At 39.5% G+C, this 19,646-nt stretch overlaps 1 long non-coding RNA gene across 2 annotated transcripts in view; it reads right to left on the bottom strand.

Moving 5' to 3' along the window:
• LOC118923050 (uncharacterized) overlaps window positions 1-19,646 on the bottom strand; it is a 112,886-nt gene that overhangs the window by 54,916 nt on the left and 38,324 nt on the right. The window contains exons 2-4 of one of the 2 annotated variants that reach the window (XR_005029017.2): window positions 12,190-12,363; window positions 5,965-6,054; window positions 1,841-2,534 (exon numbers count right to left, since the gene is read on the bottom strand). This is a non-coding gene — a long non-coding RNA (uncharacterized LOC118923050). The remainder of the gene's footprint in view (window positions 1-1,840; window positions 2,535-5,964; window positions 6,055-12,189; window positions 12,364-19,646) is intronic. The other variant, XR_008997774.1, reaches the window with a different exon arrangement.

Raw genomic sequence — 19,646 nt, 5'->3', positions numbered from 1 at the left:
AACGGAGCAGGAGTCAAGTGCGTTCACAGAAGTTCCAGGGTATGGCTACACCAGCAGACTCTCTCAGGCAATATCAGTGATGGCAGTAGAGATGGTCTTCATTATAGCTTTCTGTTTCACTGAGGTTTATTCCCAAATAAGGGCACCAGAGTTATGTAAAGAAGGAAGCTCAAGGGGCTTTTTCTGACTCCTGCTGCCCAGGAGATCCTTAAAGGCAAGAGGGCTTCTTCTGGCGAAGGTGGCCATTTTGGCTCAGGGAGATGTATAGACCCCTAACTGCCACATGCCAAAAAACATGGCACAGAAGCTACACGACAATGGTTCTTCTGATGAGGATGAGATCCACTGGGATGAGAGGGGAGCATGGTGAAGCCTCAAAAGAGGAGGTTCTGAGCTCAGGGTTGGCTGCTGAAGAACTTGGTGAGGCCATGAAGCGTGAGGCACCATCACAGAGTGAGCCCCAGTTGCCTCAGGCCACCTACATGTTTAATTTTCTAATATTGGCTTCTCAGCATTGCTTTTAAAATACTTATTTTTCTCTTATTAAAATGTATAAATAAAAAAAATGAGAACTGAAGAATTTTAAAAAACAAAGTCTTGCATACTAACATCTCTCTTCAAAAATGTCCAGCATGGGGGGCTCTGCAGATGGGCAAGAGATGAAGGCAGGGCCCTTCCGAGGCTCAGGCTGAGGCTGTGAGAGGAAGAGAGCCCGGATCCCACCGGGTCTGTGGATGGAGGCACGGGGGCCTTTTGTCAAGGGCAGGACCACTGAGCTGCCCAGAGCACAGGGCAGGGACCCGATGTCGTAGAGTAATAAATAAGTAGCTAAAAAAGCAAATTCACAACTCCACCCCATTTTTCTGGTCTGACATAATCCTGGAATGCTAGTTTGACCCTTGGAGGGGGAGCTCAGAAAGTCACTCATATGAATACAATGGAACACTTTGTCTGAATACTAGTGTGACTGCAGGGCAAATTATCCTTTTTTTAGAAGAGAACTATATGCATGTGGCCCCTAAGTCAATCATACCCACGCCAGTGCCCACTCACACTGTTCTCTCACTTGTAGAGATAAGCTTCCTTTTATTGTTGACTGCCAAAGGACTGCTGCTACTCTTTTAAGACTCAGCTGGGCTATGCAGATAAAGAAAATTGTAGAGGGATTCAGAGAAAACTGTTAAAATTAGTTGCCTCTGGGCAAGGAGAGTAGGGGTGGTTAGGAGAGGAACATTACACTGTACTAGCTGAATTTTTGACAATACTAGTATATTATTTTTATAACTAGATTGTTAAAAGCCAACTCAAGAATTATAGAAATGGGCAGTGTCTCTTTCTTTGCTACTTTGTTTTTTGTATTTCTTTTAAAAATGACCTGAAGTGTCTTGTAAGGAGGGCACTAAAGCCATGTGGGAAATGAAAAGTAGGAATGCCTTAAGTGGTTTTTAAAAGCCATTGTTATGTTAAACATTACTGAGAGCTGTTTCCTCAAAATATCTGAACAATGAATGTTGGACACTAACTAAAATGTACTCATCAACCCAAAGGATAGAATGAATAAGGAAATAAAGATGTGTGTTGTGTTCCCATTGTATATGCAAACATCCCTCTCAGTGACCCTCAGTGAGCCATTAACTGCACATGCTTTCCCACTCTGGCATGTCCTTTACCTCTCCCATCATGGGACAAGGAGCAGCTTCCCAGTGTGTGAACCAGGCTCTTCTGCTATTCTTCCTATCATGCACACACTGGATTTTATGCCACACTCTTCTTTTCAAATATGCATCAGCCATATTATTTGATTTTCATTTAACCCTTGAGAAATAAAGACAGTTATTACCTCTGCTGTTGAGGAAGGTTCTCGAGGTTTTGGACGGAGCTAGGATGAGGCTCCTGAACTTCCAACCATGACTGAAGTTTTCTCTGGTTCCACCATGTCGCCTCATCTGCACTGCCATTTTCTGTAAGTATTATTCTAATGACACTGTACGACTTCTCTATCTCATTCTACTCCGATGTATTTCCCAGTACCCTATTCTTTTCCTCCATAAGATGAAAAGCTGAATGTATATATTCAAACTGAATATAAGTGTGTGTATAATGTTTATTTCCCCAACCAGGCATAGCTCTATGAGGTCAAGGACCATCTGTGCCCCCACCCACCCATATCCATTTAGTGACCTGCATAAAGTAGATAAACAATAACTTGGTAAATGAATGAATGACTGAACAGCTTCTGTATTAGGTAGGACTCTCTCAGTTGCAGACCCCCATTTAAACTAGCTCAGGAATCAGCTGGCTTCAACTGTATCTCTACTGAGGTTAAATTAAATTTCTTCTCTTCTTTCTTCCCTTTCTTTTGTTTCTCCCCTTTCCCTTCCCTTGATCTTCCTGTTCTCTCTCTCCTTTTCCTTCTCCCTCATTCCTCTGTCTCTGTCTTGCTCTCCTTCTGTAGCTGGGCCTCCTCCACCTGCTCTGTGCATGGGCGAAGATGGCAGCTGACAGTTCTGGGATCTCTGCCCTAGTCTGGCCTCCTAGGGGAAAGAAAGCATATCTAGCTCAACATAAGTGTCTTAATTTCAGGAGCAGAGAATTTGAGGATTGGCCAAGTCTGTGTCCTACGCGGGGGTGGGCTACAGTGATGGGCAGCCTCTCTAAAACCACGTCGAAGTGGTGTTTTCCCAGAGCAAGGAATGCTGGGCAGATGAAAACAACATATGTCCCCCACATACTTTCATAGGGAATTTTATTTAAGAAGTAAAGGAGAGGCTGCTTTTAATATCAAGTGACTTCCTGCCTCTCAAATCTAAACTCTCTGGATGGAGCTAAATTATGACCTTTTGAACTATTTGACTTAGATCATAAATGTTTAAAAGATGGACTGTACTATTCTTTGAGTCCCAAGGTGTTAATAAATACAGTAATAAAGACAAGCCTACTCACAACCTTCAGATCTATCTGTACAGCAAAGCAGAGCACTGCAAAACCATTTCTTTGTTTATTTTGATTTCCAGCCAAATAGGAACTTGAAATTTGTTTGTAGATAAATTGTGTTTCAGCATCTGAGCGGAAACATGCTGCTCGGTAGCTATCACAGGATGCAGATCCCTATTTCATGGAGAAAACTCTGCAGGCAACATGCTCACTTTCCTATATATATGGAAAAACACCAAATGCCCACCATGCACACAACTGCTAATGTGGTGAAAGCACTTGTATTCTGATAGCCTTGCTACTTAAAGGAAGAACTGGGTATTCAGTTTTGAGCATGTGTTGATCTGCCCAGGCCCCTGGGTTTGGAAGCTGTCTTCTGGGAAAAAAGTAATGATAAGAATTTTTAAAAAACAACTTTGCTAAGCAGTTTCTACTTGAAGGTACTTTGCTTTTATACCTCTTCCATGTTGGTATGAAGTACCCAAGAAAGTAGTAGCTTTATAAATGAATAAGAATGAGTGTGACAAGTCCTATTCAGATGCCCAATAATGTAGGATCAGAGACTTAAAATGCTGTTTTTACTACAGAAAATATTAAGCTGATTCACCTTTTTAATCACAGCCTTTTTATTTTAAAAACTGGGTCTTAAGGAGAAGGAGCAGTGAATTCATTTCTGCTTTTTAAAGTTATAAATATATATATGATTAATAAGAAAAACACTAACGGAAATGAAAACAACCTCACATCCTGTACTTCCTGACATCCCCTTTTGATTTTGTGAAGTTTCCTGTCATTACTTTTCAGTATATTTATTTTTAAGGAAGTTCCTTTAGCAAGAGAGAGACCAGCACCCTGTCCCTCCTGATACATACACACACACACACACACATGCACAGACACCTTCACACTGAAAATTGGTCATGAGCCCGTGATTCTGAATATCACAGTTTATGCTATGGGTTAGGGCTGTGTTTTTGGTGGTCATGATCCACTAGTGAATCATGAAATAAATTTAATAAGTAGAGTTAAACTCAATCCTATAACATGCTTGTGAAGTGACCTTAGGAGGGTAAGTAACTCACTCATGTTCATAGAGTTAGTAAAACTGCATTTGGAATGTATCTCCAAAATCTTGTCTTAACTACTTTAGGCTGCATTACATCATTTAACAATTCTGGATATATCACATTATAAACACAGCTACATATAGAAGAAAAACTATTTGCTAATATATCCAGTAAGGGGGAGCTTAAAGCTTATGGACAATCAATCAGCCTGCATTGTATTGATTATAGGCTTAAAAATAAAATGTGTATGTGTGTTACTAATTAGAGTTGTGGAAAAAATTAATGGGACTCAGGAACATTAATGGAAATATCAAAATTCATGAGTGACTTCTTAGGCAAAGAGAGTCTCTTACATTTATCATCATCATTATTTTATATTTACACAGTACTTATACAGGGCTTTCCTACATATCATTTAATCCTCAAGCATTCTATGGACTCTACACATGTGGCCTTTGTATGATTGAGGCTGTAAGAGTGGTTCCAGCTGATAATGAGCAGTTATCAACAGGCAGGCCAATGCATTTTGGCCACAATCCAATAGTATAAAAATGGTGCTAACAGATAATCTCCCATTATGAAGTTCCCAGCTCATAAAGGAGTAGCAAAGGGCTGCCAGATGAATGATGAAGCAGATGTACTTAATAGGCCCTAAAAAGTTAAACATGAAAGTGCAATCAATAAACTGAGTCTGGACCACCAACAGCTTTGAAGAAAACATCTCTCACTTTCAGAAATAACTACAACAGTGTTTGTTAGATACATTGTCACTTTAGAAAGATGTCCCCAGAGTACTAGGACCACATCAACTGTCAACATTCACTCACTAAATCTCACCTCTTTGCCTTTTTAGAAGAAAAATAGTACATGTACTCACAGAGCCAGAGTGCCTTCTAGCTTATGTTGCCCACCATTTTATTCAAGTTTAAGTATGACCTTAACTACCCTCAAAGACTTCCTTGCAAGAGTGATGCACTGCCATCAGAGTTTCTGCTGGGGGTTAAGGCAGTGTTCTGGTGGTCATAACCCAGTCCATGAAATCAACTTGGTGAGTAGAGACAATTTTTTTTTTAAGGAAATAGGACAGAGGAGAAAATGTCAGAATGCATGACAGATAGTAGGTATGTTTCACTATTTTATGTGTATATTGTGTATACTGAGTGTCGATACTTAATGTGAATTGTGGTAAAATAAAAAAAAAAGATTTGAAAGCCACAGGGTTAAGCCATTATTTCCAAAAGATATTTCAATGAAAATGTAGTTTTAGGGTGGATGTCTCAGAGCACACAGACTCCTTGTGATACACGGTGGAGCAGGGGAGGGAACTGCTGGGAGATGAGGGGCATCAAAGGCCGGAGAAGGGCAGGACAAAGGAACCAAACTCCACCCGATCCAGTCACCGATCTAGTGGCGGGTCCTGCTCATTCATCCTGGCTGTGACCAATGAGATCAAGGTGTACTAAGGGTGCCACTGGTGGGTCGAAGGGCATAAAAGGAAAGGAACAGAGAGACGAGGCAGGGAAAGAAAGACAGGGGGTGTCAGGGGGGAATAACATGGGTGGGAGCAAAGGTTGGGGTTCAGACATGAGAAGAGAGGGACAGAGGAGAGAGCAGAAACTAAGGGAGGTACAGGAGGAGACTTTGGCAGGCAGAATCTGTGTTAAAAAGGTGCTTTCAGCTGCCAATGACATAGCTTGACTTGAATGTCTTACACAACAAAGAAATGTATTGACTGATCTACTGGCTCAGTGATGTCACAAGGATCATCCACAGCTTTGGCTTCAATTTTGTTCCTCTTGTAGATATAGAATGACAAGAGCAACTGGGACTATGTGCTTCCTTCTTCCCATCCAAGGAGGAAAGGATTGGACTCCAAGGGTTCTCTGAACGGCAAGAGATAATTTTCCAGAATCCTTCAGTGAACTTCTGCTTACATCTTATTGGCCAGAATTGAATCACATACCATTCCTGAAGAGTTGACTGACGTGATGGCATGACCCAAACCAATCAGACTTCTCTCTGGAGTTGGGATCAACCTCCTTTTGGCACATAGCTACATGAGAGGAAAGCAGAATTGAGTTCTTTTAGGAAGAAGACAAGTATCGCTGAGTAGGTGATCAACACAGTTCACTGCATACACGAATTTTTGAAAACTTTAGTACCTTCTCCTAGGAGTTCCAGTGGATTTGATATTGAATCTTTTTTATCATTAAAAGTTTCATCTTTAGCTACAAACTTGTTATGTCATTTTCCTTCTCATAGACAAATGCCTTTAGAAGAATTTAAGTAAAACCAAAGAAATCGAGTATAGAGAGCTTCTATTTTCCATATACTTTATCACCAAAAAGAAATCTCAATTTTTACCCAAAACTAATATGCTGTATTCACTGCTGCAGAGACAATGCACAATGAGTGGCCTCTGTTGCAACAAACATCATGAGAAAGAACTACCAGGCATTGTGCAGAGTTTTACTTCTGATTCCCTCCCCCACTTAGAAGTTACATTTCAGCATTATCTTCATGTGTACTGGCCAACTTTCTGCATCACAACACAAAGACACTGCCCAAAAGAAAGGCGAGCACAAAGCCCGCCAGGCTTAGATGAAATGCACACTGTTTGCTGAATGTCCACGGTGTTTTGAGGGTTCCCTTTATGAAAGACTAGCATAAAGTCAACAGCCCACAGTTGCTCAGATCTGGGCTTTGTTTTCATTGCCACCGCCCGCCACCTCCCCACCCAGGAGAATTACAGCTAACTGGTGTTTTAACTACAACCCCAAGGGAGTGCTGAGTAAGAAGAAAAGCATACTAGGTCACCAATAAATCATTTCTGGAAAAAAGGACATTTCAGGAAAATTAAACAAAGTGTAGAAAAGCCTTAGCTTGCAATCTGTTGTTGCAGTTTGAATGATGGCTTTCCTCCCTGCTTAGGCAAACACACTAAGCAGGAAGCTCTGAACAGGGAAAAAAGGTCTGCGGAGCCATAGAAGAGAATAGCGACCGATGGCTGTCACATTTCTTTGCCCATTTAAACAAAATGAAGCCAGATAGTTATTTAACTCTTCCCAACTGAACTTGTGATCATTTTCCAAATTTCTAGAGCGGTGACCTGACAACTCTAGAAATCCAAGGAGCCTGGAACATGTTTTTTCCAAGTTATTTCAAAGCTCAGTTAAATCCCCATATAGTTTAGCCAGCTTCCCCTTGTGCCCTGGCTACAATGTGCAGGTAAATTGCTCTCCCTGGGATATCTACTCATGGTAGGCATATGGGAAAGTAATGTGCACATGCTTATCTTGTTCATGGGTATTTGTAAACACCTTGTTAAGTTTGAAAGCCATACCTTTTTTGTGTGCACTTTGCAATTTCCTATTTGACAAACTTTGCTATTGTCCTCCTGCCTTACTTTTCCTCTGCTGCACAATTCCAGTGCTCAGCTGTCTATTAATTACCATTGTAGTACCATCCCACAACCATGTCAGCCCAAATTTATCAGCTGAGCTTGCTGCTGGCTGCCTCCATAGCAACCAGCTGAAAATATTATAGGATTTTCCCCATGAGCCCATCCTGAACAAAAGCATATCACCACTTGTTTCTGTTTCAACATTTGTCTGCCTCAAGAGGAACTGGGCAGAATTCAGAAAATATTCTTCAGCTGGGAACAGAAATAACCAGGTCAAATGTTAAGGCTTACTTCTTCAGATGCCCTTCTGGTTGTCATCTCCCTCTAATGAATGGCTCATGCCATTCACCCTGAATCAGCCACTTATGTTATCTGAATTTCTATTCTGTGCTTTCCTAAAATACACATTGCTAGGATGAATAAATTCTTATAATAGGTGGGAATTCAGTGAGCCAGCTGATGAATTTGACTAAATAATTTCATTTATAAGATGTTTTAAAAATATTTTTAAAATCTCGAAAGTTCCATAGGACATTAGCTAGCATTTTGAAGAAAGCCTAAGGCACTGCTTTTCATTCTCTTTTAAGATTCTTCCAGCACTAAAATGCTATGAATCTATGAATATATTGTACTCTATTCTCAGCAGGGGATTCTGGAATATTACTTTTCATGGAGGCTGAAGAAAGGAGTTAGATATTAACTGGGAAATGCAAATCTATGCAAAAGCAACAGAATGGCGTGATTCTGTCATTATATAATAATAACTTGGCCCATAATAGGTACTCAACAACTATTTCCTGATTCTTAGCAACTTTACATTTTTCAATGGCCAGTTTGGTAATTATACAAACTATATGTCGTGGGAGTTTCAAATAGATGGTTCATTTTCCAGCAACATATGATATGGCTTATATAACTGTAATGTGCTTAGGAGGGAATTTATTACCTTTATACAGTTGGTAAGATGAGATCTCGCATTCCTATCATCCTACACAGAGGGTCTCCTTATTTGTGTACTGTGTGTATGGCTTTGTAGAAAATAACATGAGTCCTATTTTTCCTTCCATTATACAGAAGTCAAATATTAGAAGAGCGAAACCATAAAATACCTTTTCAAGAATATTCCAAACCAGACAAATAACAGAAACCAAAAAAGCTTTGCCCTGTTTGACCTTAACCACACTAGCTGGGTCCAATCTCTTCTGTGCTGAGGTCCAGACTCTTGTGTTTTTGGACTCAAATCAGGTGACATATTCACTCCGCAGGACACAAAGGGCACTTCTACGCCTCTAGGTTCAACAGGCATTGCCATATCTTTCTTAATAGCCCTGCCAGCTTACCCTGCCAGTTCTTGAACTACCTTCCACAGCTGTGGCTTGGTGCACACATCTGACTCCTGACTTCCAGTAACCTACCACGTCCTTCCAGGAACTTCCAGCCTGCTGTCTCCCTGGACACCTGTGTCATCACTACCATGATCCTCATCACAAGATCTCAGATTTATTGCTCTGTGCCAGCTAAGCAGCAGGCTTTATGTGGATCATCTCACTTAAGCCTCAAAACGACCCTATGAGGCAGTACTCTTATTCAGGGCTCAAGTTATTAAGAAAGCACATGGCAAATAAGTGGTAAAGGCAAGATTTGAACCCAGGAAGTCTCTTAACTGCTATTCTCCACCTCCTCCCAACTCTTACCCAAATGGAGAATCGAATACGAGCCCCTTGGGTAAGAGCTGGGCCTCCTAACCATATGGTGTTGTTACCAGTCTGGGGAGGATATAGGTCCAGCTGCACAGAATGAGTCTGCCTTCTGATAGTCTCCTCTTGATTCTTAATGGCAAGAGGCTTTATTCATTTCCTTTGTATTCAAAATTAGCCTTTTACTTTTTATCCACTATGCCACAGATTGCCCGGATTGTATCCATTATGAGCTACCGTGTCCCTTGTCACTTGTTTACAACAAGGGTTCTGGCTTGGCCTTAGCTCTTAGGTGAAGTCATCTTAGAAAAGTCAAGGGCCACAGAAATAGAGTTTAAAAAAATGACAAACATTGCAAGCATTCATTTTGTACTCCCACAATCTTTATTTTCCAATTTGTGATATTGGAAAACAAGAACAGTAAGAGATCTTAGAAAATAGTGGACTTTAGAAATACAATTATGATAAACAAGAGCCAAACACACTCACTTCCATATCCTTACTCCACACAACCCAGATAATATTAAAAAGGCTTGGAAAGTATATCTGTAAGTATCCTATAAAAACATAGTTGCACAATGGGTTAGGCAAGGGAATGGCCCTTTCATTGGATGAGAATAAAATGAAATGCAGCAAAAGTCTTCGGTTGGTAGGAAATGAAATATCTAGCTCCTGAAATATCGCTGTGAGTTCTGAGTGACTGAAACAGGAAGGAAGAGTGAGCAATACACCAGCCTGTATTTCATTTGGCCTGTTAGGAAACCACGCGATGGGGCACATGATAAGCTCCATCTCTTCTCCTGCCTCAATATTCTGCTCTTGAAATTAAACCACGTTGGGCTTTGTCAAATAAGCAAAACGTCTGATTCTGAAAGATGATCGTCCACCTGAATACAAGGTTCCAGATGGCAGGGATCTGGTCTGCTTTGAACATAGCTGTACTGTGAGCACATGGAGCAGAGTCGGTGCTCAGTGGATATTTTTTGAATGAGTGAATGCGCACCTCAGAGCCCAATAATTTGAGAGCAGCCTGTGAAACATTTTGGGATTTTTTACTCTTCACCTAAACATTGGTTATCAAAAAGAAAAGAAAAAGAAGCAGAAGAGGTCATCTGTCACCTGCCATGGTGACAAAAAAACCTGAGTAATTTTGTTCACATTAGGTTTGCATTTGCAGCTTCCTTGCAGAAAAGATGCCAGAACATTATGAAGGAATAAATAATCATGTGTTCTTATGTATCTGTGTGCACTTGTGTATGTCTATGTGATCATTCAGAATGATGTTAAGTATATCATGTAAAAATAGCCACATCCATAGTTGATTTTAGTTAACTCTTCTTCAACCCTCCTGAAATTAAAGACTCTCCCAGTTCTCCTGATTCAGCAGTAATTATTTAGAATTATAATAAACAAGGCTGAGTCATTAACAAAACAGCCCATCCCTGCTAATAATACAGCTGGGCAATAATATAAGGAAGGTAATCTGGGCAGGCCTCTCCTCTACTCCAGAAATCTCATGACATCTAAATTGGGAGTTGGTGGCCATGTATACAAATTCAAATTACCTTTCAGCAAAAACCTCAAACCACTTGTTTGAGATGGTTTGGGCTAGAAGACGTGAATCCAGATAAAAATCTAAAGCCACAGAAATACTGAAATAGCTGAAACAGAGATGTAGTCATTACAGGAAGCTTAGAAAGGTTCAAAGGAGGTTAAGAAAAGGAAAAAGAAAGAAGAGGAAAAGCTGCAGCAAGAGAAGCCATTGTCACTGCCCATCCCTACTGGAAATGTTGTTGATGTCCTCTGAAGAGGAAGGGGAAGGAGTTAGAGATGCCAAGCAAGCAGCCTAGACAGGGACAAACAGGAAACAGGAGTGCTGATGAAACTGAACTGCAAACCGGGAAGAGTGCAGAGCCTCAAAGCCACAGAGCCGTTAAAGATGCCGGAAGGGGACAAAATAAAAGTAGTGAGGGCTTCAGAATGAACTATGGATTAAATAACACATTTACAAACAGATAATGAAGTCTCAATTTTCCTGTGGAAATGATCTAGAAACAGGCTTAGTCCTACTATAGCCATCCAGAGATGTTTCACTATACTAGATTTGGATAGGATCAACTATTGCTTGAAATAAGTGGAACTTCAAATTTAGGGAATTCTTTTGTTGTTGATGTATAGAGATATCTCATAATAGTGTCAGTTAGTAGTAATAGCCATAATATGGGTAATATCATTTAATTCTCACAAATCTTAGAAAGTATGTACTATTACCACCCTCAGTTTCTAGATGAAGTCTCTGAGGTTGTTTGATTTCTTAAGGGTCAAGTGAAAATACAGAATAGCCTCAAGACATGAATTTCCCATTCTTGACTCCAGGGCCTTTGTTCTAGCCACCTTTCCACCTTGCCTCCCATGTTATAGAACCGTTTGATCAACACATGATATTCTACTGAACATATATCTACTGAACATAACAAGCTACCTCTGACTTATTTCCATTTATATTTTCTTTATTTAGCAGAATCCCTATTATTTTCCTTTGCTAGCCTTTAGAGGAAGAGAAAATGGGCAATAAAATGCCCAGAATTAAGGAGCAACCCAAGAAAGAAAAAAGCTATCTAACAATAATAAGGTCTAGAATGATAGAATGCTAAAGTCAGGATATTTTAGATTATAGAGTTCAGTTCCCTCTTTGGAGTGAGTAACCTACTGACCCCCAATTAAAAGTCTACTAAAACTATCTTAGTAAGTCAATGACAAAAATCCTTTGACCACACTGGGAATGACCAGTAATCATTGATAGTATCACAATACTTTGGGGGAATTACTGTGTTAATAATCTAGTGTAACTATTAATGTCATTTAACCCATAACTATTATTGTTATTCATATAACAAAATAATGGTTGTGTGTGGTTAAGTGATTGGTCCAAGGTCACATAATATTCTAGATTTTTCAAATTTCTCTAAACTTTATTTCCTCCCGGAATTATACAAATTGGGCTGAATTTAAGCTTATGTCACATTGTGATAGCTGATTTTAAAGAAATAAAAACTTTCCTTTAGAATCCAGAGCTCATGCTCCTTACCTGGCTGCCATCCCAGCACTGCGGTGTGCAGGGGACACATCCCGAACAGTCAGGACAGTCTTGGATGCTCCACTGCTCCTGCGCAACCCAGCTGGTCTGCCGCTCCTTGGATTAGGAGATGAACACCTCAGGCACTGCTGCCCAGAGTTACCTCAGATCTTAAGACGGCACATTCTAAATGAACAGAAAGGCCAACAAGTACACTTACGGAAAATGTCAACACAAAACACCAAAAGGATTGCACTCAGAGCACAGTCATTTTGCTACGAATTTGAGGAAAGATGTAGAAAGATGCACACTCAGTGGCCACCATGGAGGGATATTCTTCTGTGTTGAAAAAAATTCAGGGATGCCTTCTGTTTTGCTGATATTCAGGTCAAATTGCTTTTTAGTAAATGCTTCTGAGCTAAAGGTGTTGGAGGAATGGGAGCTGGCAGCTTAGTTCCATATAGGATGTATTTCTGTTCTAGATCCCTAAGATTTTCTTTGATTTGGATTAATGGGGCTCAATATAATCATGTGATGAAACACCTGAAAATCATGTTGCTTTTTCCAGAATAAAATGAAATAAAATACTTAAGTTATTTTAAAACACAAGCATATAACCCTGTACTGAATCAGATACACTGTGTACTGTTACAAAAATGGTAATATTATTAAAACCAAAATAACATGAAGCATTTATGAAGAAAAACTTAAACTGAAGATATTCTATTCATTGACGTACCTTAAAAGAATTTTTTTTTCAGGGGAGGAACTGCTAGTTTCTCCTGCTAGCCAACTTTCACATCCAATTTCCCCTTTCTCTTTACTATAAGCCTAATTTTTAACAGGGCACAGAGTCTCTGTGGGAAATTACATTTTCCAACCTCCCTTATGGCTAAATGTGGCCATGTGACTATTTTCTATCAAAGATATGAAAGCATGATTCCAGGCTGGAAAGTCCAGAAAAGCTGCTTAAAGGGATTCCACTCAGCTAGGAGGGATCCTTTCTACTTTTCCATCTTCATTTTGCCTGCGATGCAGACATGATAACTGGAGCTTTAATAGCCCTGGGATGGGTTAATTAAATAAAATCCACACATTAGGATAACGGAGAAAAGAAGATATGACATCCGGCAATGGCCAGAGCTAGATTATCTCCCTCCAGACTTCTTTTATCTGAGAAAAATGTCCCTCCAAATGCTGGCTTGCTTTAGACACTGGTAGTGCTTTTTTTTTTTTTTTCTGTTTTTCAAAGTGCAGCAAAATCTAATCCTGATATACTAGCAATAAAATGTCCTCACTCCTCACAATGAATTTTAGAGCTTGAACACCTAAAACTATTGATAGCCAGTATAAGAGTATATAGTTTGAACCATAGGTTTGGCTGCTATTTGAGTGTTTTCTGAGAAAACCTATAAGGATAATTATTTAAACTAACTTCTATTTTTAGTTTTGGAGGCCTTACCTTTGCAAGAAATGAGGAAAAAAAAGATGGCACTAGATCTCATTAGTCTTGTTCACTAATATCCAGCAATGGTACAAGTTTTATCTTAGTCATAATATCTATTTTCCTACATATTTATATAATGCTTTAAAGTCATAAAGTATACCACATAATTAACTCATACAATTCTCATAATAGATTCATGAAGTAAGCAAGACAAACATAACTATTTCCATTTTTACCTATGTAGTAACTGAATTTTCCTCTTTAGAACATCACTTTGAGGTAGATGAGACGAGTATATTCCTAATGCACTTAAAGTAGAAGCGTGACATGCTCACATTATCTGACCCAATACCTTGAAAGCAAGTTGGCATTTGATAAATTCTTCTTGGAAGCCTGGATGGGCAACTAAGCAAGTGAATGAATACAGAAAATGAGACCCAGGGAAGTTAAAAGAGGCATTCATGTCACAACAGTGGAGTTAAAATTAGGGTTTCCTCGCCCCATTCTAATTTTTTTTTCCCATTATACTACATTGCCTCTCCCTGTAAATGCATTCTCCCCTTTGCTGAGCAGTCCATTTGGGTGCACCGTCAGTGAAACGCAATGTTCAGATGGTCATCAGTGGTGAACTTCAGCTGCTGGCCCAGCACAGCATTGCACGCACCACAAAAGCATCGGCTTTCCCTGGCAGCTCGCCCCAGCTTCACATAGTAATGCTGTGCCAACAGCTATTGTGCTTGACAAGTGCCTGTGTTGGCAACATGCGATTCCCTGAAACAAAGTCCTTCACATGGACAGCCAGCAAGGAGTTCCATTTTTAGCTTTGCCTACACTCTCACACAGCTAGAGTGCTTGATTTACTTGGGAAAATTAGTGTTTTCATCAATTTCAAAAAGCACTAGGGGACTTTGTGCTGTGATGGTGGTTGTGGTTTTGCGTGAGGGTTTGTGACTTGAACTAGGAAACACAAGAGCTGCAGTGGACCTGAACATTTAGAACATTTTCTTTCTTCTGAAAGAGCCTAAAAATGAACAAGAGCCAGAAAGGCCTGAAATCATCATCCTGATTCCCGCTAAGGGAAGTGTCTAAAGTGAATGTATATTGTTTCATGGAGACCTGAGATACAAATATTAAATGATTTCTCCTAAGTCATCTGATTTGTTTGAGATATTAGCTGTAGATTATAAGTCCTATTATTAGTCAGGGAGCTAATGAAAAAAATTCTAAGCCTGTGTCTTGTCTTACTACCTGTGTGACTCTGGAGAAATTTTTCTGTTGGAACCTCAATTTTAATATATTCATAATTGGAAATAATACTCTTTAACATTCAGAGTTTTTGAAGGCTTAAACGAGATATTGTAAAGAGCCTAGCAATCTAGAAGACACTCAATTTCATGTTATTTTCATTTCTTCTACCTTTATTATTGGCTCCACCTTCAGAAACCTTTGCCATGTTATGTGACCAAGTAGAAATGCTGGTAAATCCAATATAGTCTTTATCAAAATCTTCTGGTTTGCTTTAGTGCACAGAAGTTTAAAAATTCCCATAATATGTAAAATTTACAAAAACCTAAGAGTATCTGGAAGACACCTGGCTTGGTCCACTTAACCTGCAGTAATTCCAGTTATTTTGTGTACTTTTGGCCCAGGTTCTGTAACAGGAATCAGAATGTTAGCGGAGATATTTTGATGCCCCCTACCTTCTCGTGATCCTGACACGCAGGTTCTTACCTATGCCTTTTCATTGTCTGCTTTTTCTTTATTCAGCAAGTATTTTTGAAGCACCAACCACATGCCAGGCATTCACTGAGGTGATAAGAACATGGTGCAGAACAGAATAGGCAGAATTCCTCTCTGTTATGGGGGGAGGCAGATCATAAACCAAGTAAATATGGCCTATTGTGAATGACAAGCATGATGGAGAAAAATAAGGTAGAAAAGGAGATACAGAATGTTGGGGTAGGAATTTGCAATTGAAATACCATCATCAGGAAAGGTCACATAAGAAGATGAACCGGTAAAGTTCTAAAGGAGGTAAGGGGTGAGCCATGCAGAAATCTGGGGGAGTGCAGAGGGCATGGGAAGTACTAGACTCAGAGGAAGGAAAATGCCTGGCATGCTCCCAGAATAGCAAGAAGGCCACTGTGGCGACAGAAGAGACAATACAGGGAGAGTGGTAGGACATTAAGGGAGGTAGGTAAGAAGGCAGGGAGGGGCAGATGTGTATGGCCATTATAAGGAATTTATTTCTTACTCTAGGTAAAATGGATGTATTTGGTAAGTTTTTGAATAGAGAGGTCACATGATCTGATAGATCTTAATAGGACCATTCTGACTATTGTCTTGAGAAACAGGCTGAAAAACTGTGAGGCCAGTAAAGAGATTGTTGCAATAGTCTAGTGAGAAATGATGCATACATTTGCTGATGGATTGGAGGTGGGGTGTGAGAGACGGAGAGGAGTCAAAAACACCTGCGAGTTTTTGGCACGAGAAAGTAAAAGATGGTGTTGCCATTAACGTATGTACAGAAGGCTATAGGAAGGACAGGTTTGGGAAAGATCAGCAGTTTGGTATTAGACAGAGTTTGAAATATTATTAGACATCCAAATAGAAATGTCATTTAGGTAATTGGATTTCAAGTCAGAATATAGGGGAGAAATCTGGGCTGAAGACATAAATTTGGGTGCTGACAGCCCATACACGCTATCTAAAGAAGAGAAGACAGATAAATGTGTGTGTAGAGGCAGGCAAGTGGATAAGATAGATAAATAGAGAATCAGTCTCATGGCTCAGAGAACCCTCTCCTTCAAATTATTTGGATGTCGGGTACCTGGGAAAAAGAAGAGGGAACCATTGGGTTCAACAGTTTTAAACTCCATCAAGTGACAAAGACAATCAGTTACGGCAGAGTACTGTCTTAGAGTGGGGTCTGGAGTAGGGCATGACGTAGCTCCTGGGACTCCAGGTGAAATGCACAAAACGAGACTGCTGATCAAGGGTGTGGACTTCCTGACTGACCTGCAGAGGGCTTCAAAGAGACTTTTGGATATTCACACTTCATAATATATTGCTCAGACAGCATGGTTTCTCTGTTTATTAATTAAAAGAAAAAAACTACAGAGTACTCTTTGACTCAATAATTCTACTTCCTGACATGGATCCTAAGGAAATAAATTAAATTGTAGTAAAATATTTATGTGTACAGATATTCATCACAATGTTACTTCTGAAAACAAAAACAAACAAAACAAAGCTGGAAACAATCTGAGTGGCCCAAGAAGGGGAATGTTTAAATAGTCATATACTTGTAGTATGAAATATTATACAGCCATTAAATGCAAAGTTCATAACAATATTTAATAACATAGGAAATGACTATAGTATGATGTTAGATAAAAATTAACATATAACCATGTATAAACAATATGATCCCAGTTTTATACATTTGTGGGCAGAGAACACAGAATGAAAATAAACAATATCTAATAGTGGTGTAGTTGTGTTTTTCACTATGTTATAGATTTCTGTTTTTCCAAATTTTCCTTTGGGAGCAGATATTATGATCAGATTTTAAAATTTTGATTGAAAATCTAAAGTGAAGATTAAAATAAAAAATTCCTGAGTCAGCCTCAGTCTTCCTTGCTCCCTGTTCTGCCTGGCTGCTGATTCCTCTGTTCATTTTGGTTACAGGCTCTATGAAGTCTCCCAAACATTTGGTACCTTGTTCCTAGAACAAGTGGTCACACATGAGTGATTGGGCAAAATGCCTCAGGATGTTGAATAAGAGCTGAGCAGGCAGAAAGCTTGTGACACTGGTGTGACGGATCCAAGAGTGATCTTGGAAAGCTGTAGTCCTTCATCAGAGTGGAATTTCACCCATCTGAGCTGGCAATGGGCCTTATTGTTTCTGGAACACCTGGAACCCAGCATTTGTGCCTGAATTGTTTATTCACTTACCTTCTGAATTCTTTGTAGCAGAGTCATTTCCTGTTTAAATCTCTTCAACTTTAACTTTTTGACCCAGGACTCCCTGAAAATAATCTCAGGCTACTGAAATTATTTCAGTTCTACAGTGCATGAAAGATACTTCACAAAAGTAAGCCATTACTGTTACGTTAGTCATAGAAAGGAGGCAAAATAATTGAGAGCTACAGTTAGTCCATCTGCTTTGGGAGTGACCAATACAAATTGTAGGTGGTGCCCCTACCCAAACTGGATTAGAGCATAGCATTTTCTAAAGTGGTATATCCATCCTGGTTTTTTCCCAGGAGGCTGGCTGTAAGGTCTTTCTGTCTCTTTAAGACTGGGAAATCACCCAAGACTCCCAGCTCTTGGCAAGCAACAGATTGACTTCATGTTGTTACTCAGCATTTTGTTTCTTATTGAAATGCCAGGCTCTGCACAACAGGTTTGTGAAGTCTGAAGATCCTCTGGTCTTGTCCAGAAACACAGCAGTCTTGGCAAGAGAGAACTTCACAGAGAGGGAGAACAGAAGAAAGGCTTTACAGCTCTGAGCATCTTGAGTCAGGCTGTGTCAACAGCTCAGACTCCTAACTCCTTAGGGCCTTTCATCTCTCTTCTCTTGGTTGCAACCCCACCTACTCTTCCAGGAGCACCTAATGCTGCCTTCCCCAGCCTAATTTAGTCTGTCCCTCTTCTGAATTTCATATAAAACTTTTATTTTGTCTTACAAGTCTTCTGGTATCATATTTAAGTATGTCACATGTATGTATATTTCATTGCTAGATTGTGTCATGGATAATTAGAGTGACCCAGTTTAGTTTGCATCCTTCTTCCTTAGCACAATACCTTGCACTTTATTATATAAAATTTAATGGAGTGGAGTTGAATCCCCAAATAAGGATGTGATTTGATTTATAACAGATTGGAGAATGGTGAGTCATACACAACTCCTGCCTTCCGTGGGTGGACCTGAAGACTTGGGTAGACCTCAGTTCCTCCTGTGTTTGTTACAGCTTCAGCAAAGGCAATGTCTTCCTCGGTTGCCCTGGCCTATAGGAATCTCAGCTTTCATTGGCCTTAGTGTCTGACATTAAGTGAATGGACTCATATTCATTTTAATAGCTCATATACTAACATTGTAAAGATAATGAAAAAAATAGCATGGCCCTGCTTAATGAAGACAAGCAAATTCTAAAAGATCTCATTTTTTTTTAAGAAAATAAATACTCATGCATAGGGGATTAATTAAACTTTTACTGTAGGTAGATAAAGTGGAATGTGGTGAATTAAAATAATAATGTTGACCTATGTTATTATCATGAAAGAGTTTCAGAATGCTTTGTTTTGGTTAAAAAATGTCTGCAGTAGTATTTTTATTATGATTCCCCCCCCCTTTTTTTTTGTAAAAACCAAACAAAAGATAATTTCTATGTAAAATATGTGTACACATACCTGGAAAAAACTGTTTAAAAATAATTTGGAAATTTTTTTCTCCTACAGTTCAAAGGTCCATTACAAGAATTGGATATAGCATAGTCAGCTAATTTTGAAACATAATTATGTGAACCATTCTTAGTAATAACTAGAATTGACTGAGAATTAGCATCATCAGAACAGAGAAAAAGTTGATGCTACCCTGGCTGTATGGACAATGCTGCAAACTAAACCACATAGCAAAAGCAATCGGGTATCAGGGGGTACTGGAACAGGAGAGGCTGGAGGGGAAGGGGAGAGGAGGGGTGGTAAAGGGGGAAGAAAGGAAGCATTTGTATTAGTTTTTGTTTTGGAGTCACCATTTCTTTAAGCTAGCAATAACCAAATGCATTTAGTGTTATGTTATGAAAACACATGTATTATTGAAATTTTTATGGAAAAAAACCCCTGCTCTGCTGTAAGTCTAAAACTTCACTTTTCCTACTAAAATATTTTTTTAATCTGAATTTTAAATTTAGATGTGATCTAGTTTTGATAGGTGATGCAGTCATTAAGAACAAAACCTAAATGGTACAGCACAGCACTTACACAGTGAAAAATCTCCCCCCTGCTCCTACCCCTCAGC

The sequence above is a fragment of the Manis pentadactyla genome, chromosome 5 (genome assembly GCF_030020395.1).
Source record: "Manis pentadactyla isolate mManPen7 chromosome 5, mManPen7.hap1, whole genome shotgun sequence".
Taxonomy (NCBI): Eukaryota; Metazoa; Chordata; class Mammalia; order Pholidota; family Manidae; genus Manis; species Manis pentadactyla.
The sequence above is the reverse complement of the archived record's forward strand: the minus strand, read 5'-3'. Positions and strand labels throughout refer to the sequence as shown.